The following is a 3,377-nucleotide window of genomic DNA, read 5'->3' on the forward strand; positions in this document are numbered from 1 at the left end:
AACTAATTATCAATGCCATGAGAATGTCACAAAAAACAAAGATATACACTATAAATATGAAACATTTGGGAAGTCCAAAAACACTTGGTGACATTGTTCACCAGCAATTCATCAAATAAAAATTAAGCAACACTCTACTAACTTAAAATAAGGGTAAAATGCATACACATCACCTTTGATATAAGTTCACACTTTTAAGAATGGGCTGTCCAACAAGACAACCAAGTGAAGATATGGCCAGACATATAAAAGAAAACTTCTATTTAAAATACAAGATGCATATACATTAAAATACCTAGAGAAGGTTTTCAAGGCATGACAACACAACCCCCTTCATGAATGGAACTCCAAACCCTAGAACAGCATAGAAAAAACATGGGAGAAATTGCATATAATTAGCAAGTAGAAAATCATACAACAAATACAAAAACCAACTAAATCAAACCCTAGGATGAAACAACTAAAACACATCAACAATCATGAAAGATGTACAGTAGCACATATAGGCGAGCACAACAAAAACAGTACTCATAAACTAACTAGCATGTGACAGAAACAATCTAGAATATGAAATCAATAACAATAATGCATTTAGATACAACAGATCCAACAACAACCACCACACCACACCCTTCTTACATGCACCTCACTCGTGAAATTACAAAAAGGGGAACCAAATCCGCACAAGTACGACGGGTGAAATAGCACCCAGAGATAAAAAATGACCACGGGGGAATAGAATCCACCCACGACACGCACAAATAACCCTACCTAATCTCACATCCAACCATCAGAAGAAAAGGGAGGAGGCAGATGCAAGAGCACAAAGAGGAAACATAGAGAGCTCGTCAAATCTGGCGAGTACTAAGAGCAAGCATTGGGGGGAGGTAGCATTTGTACCTCTCCAATGACCCCGATGCATGAATCCGCGGCGGTTCTTCCACCCCCATGAGGCCACGCACACCTGGGAACTGCGCAGCCAGTTGCGGCTTCGTTTCGAAGGAGAAGAGAGCGGGCTGGGCGATGGAGAGAGGGGCATGGGGCAGAAATAGGAGCAGGGCGAGCATCAGTTACTCCACTCACGAGCGCAGGAGACAGCGATGGAGAAGTCAGGGGAGGTTGGAGGCGATGAAGGCAGCGGAGCATCAGAGAGGGAGAAGAGATCGAGCGACAGGGGGGAGGATTTCTGACAGGTGGTGGCGAGGGAGATGGACAGTTAATGCCTCTCTATAGTGGGTGTTGGAGCATCGGGGTAATTACAGTTTTACTCCCCAAGAACTAAAAAAGTAAATGCATCTATTTGTAAATGGATGCACCATTTCAATGAATCTATCTTAAAAAGATATGATCAAATAACAAATCTGCTGGAATCCCTTAAAACCAAAAATGGATGGCAAACAGAAGGTCAAGTACACTACCAAGGGAAGAAAAATACATACACAAATAAGCACTTACAAACAAAGAACAGGTTCAAAAATTAAAGAATAGAAGTTCAAGTACTCTAATTAGTGAAGTAAGGCATATGAGTAAATAAACACTAAAAAACAAGAAGAAGTTCAAATACAAAAACATATGAAGTACATATCTAAATAAAATACACAACTTAGAAACAATATAGAAGTTCAAAATTCACCTATACGCAAAGTACACATGCGGCTCGGCCTCGGTGCCTCGCGCTACCGCATTGCTGCGCGCTAGGTTTTGACAGGACACAATGCGGTTATCCTATTTCCACACCCACCGCACACACCCCAAAGCCATGCACCTAAGATAGATAGCGGGGTCATGGATGTGACGGACTCGTCGTCACCTGCTCCGGCTCATTCCTGTCTCGGACTCGTACGGGGAGGGGAGTGGGGTCCTGATCCCCTCCCCCCTGCTCGGCTCACACTACCTGATAACCCACAAGTATAGGGGATCACACCAGTTTTCGAGGGTAGAGTATTCAACCCAAATTTATTGATTCAACACAAGGGGAGCCAAAGAATATTCTCAATTATTAACAGTTGAGTTGTCAATTCAACCGCACTTGAAAGACTTAATATCTGCAGCAAAGTATTTAGTACCTAAGTAATATGTAAGTAACGGTAACAGTGGCAAAAGTAATAGTATTGGTTTTGTAGTGATTGTAACAGTGGCAACGGAAAAGTAACTAAGAAAAGATCAATATTAGAAAATCTCATAGGCATTGGATTGGTGATGCATAATTATGTCGGATGTGATTCCTCATGCAATAGTTATAACCTAGGGTGACACAGAACTAGCTCCAGTTCATCAATATAATGTAGGCATGTATTCCGAATATAGTCATACGTGCTTGTGGAAAAGAACTTGCATGACATCTTTTGTCCTACCCTCCCATGGCAGCGAGGTCCTATTCGAAACTAAGGGATATTAAGGCCTCCTTTTAATAGAGTATCGGAACAAAGAATTAAAACTTAGTGAATACTCGAACTCCTCGAACAAAGCATTGTCACTTCGGGGTTAACGGATCATAACACATAATAGGTGACTATAGACTTGCAAGGTAGGATCAAGAACTCACTTATATTCATGAAAACATAATAGGTTCAGATCTGAAATCATGGCACTCGGGCCCTAGTGACAAGCATTAAGCATAGCAAAGTAATAGCAACGTCGGTCTCAGAACATAATGGATACTAGGGATCAAACCCTAACAAAACTAACTCGATTACATGATAAATCTCATCCAACCCAACACCGTCCAGCAAGCCTAGGATGGAATTACTCACGCGCGGCGGTTAGCTTCATGAAATTGGTGATGGAGGAAGGTTGATGATGACGATGGCGACAGATTCCCCTCTCCGGAGCCCCGAACGGACTCCCGATCAGCCCTCCTGAGAGAGATTAGGGCTTGGCGGCGGCTACATATCATAAAACATGATGAATCCTTTTCTTTTATTTTTTTCTCCCCAAACGTGAATATACAGAGTTGGAGTTGAGGTCGGTGGAGCACTAGGGGGCCCACGAGGCTGGGGGGTGCGCCCCCACCCTCGTGGAAAGGGTGTGGGCCCCCAGGCCTTGATTCTTTCGCCAGTATTTTGTATATATTCCAAAAATATTCTACGTTGATTTTCATGTCATTCCGAGAATTTTTATTTCTGCACAAAAATAACACCATGGCAATTCTGCTAAAAACAACGTCAGTCCGGGTTAGTTTCATTCAAATCATGCAAGTTAGAGTCCAAATCAAGGACCAAAGTGTTTGGAAAAGTAGATACGTTGGAGACGTATCAACTCCCCCAAGCATAAACCTTTGCTTGTCCTCAAGCAATTCAGTTGACAAACTAAAAGTGATAAAGAAAAACTTTTGCAAACTCTGTTTCCTCTTGTTGTTGTAAATATGTATAGCCAGC

This window comes from Triticum dicoccoides, chromosome 5A (assembly GCF_002162155.2).
Source record: "Triticum dicoccoides isolate Atlit2015 ecotype Zavitan chromosome 5A, WEW_v2.0, whole genome shotgun sequence".
In the NCBI taxonomy this organism is placed as follows: Eukaryota; Viridiplantae; Streptophyta; class Magnoliopsida; order Poales; family Poaceae; genus Triticum; species Triticum dicoccoides.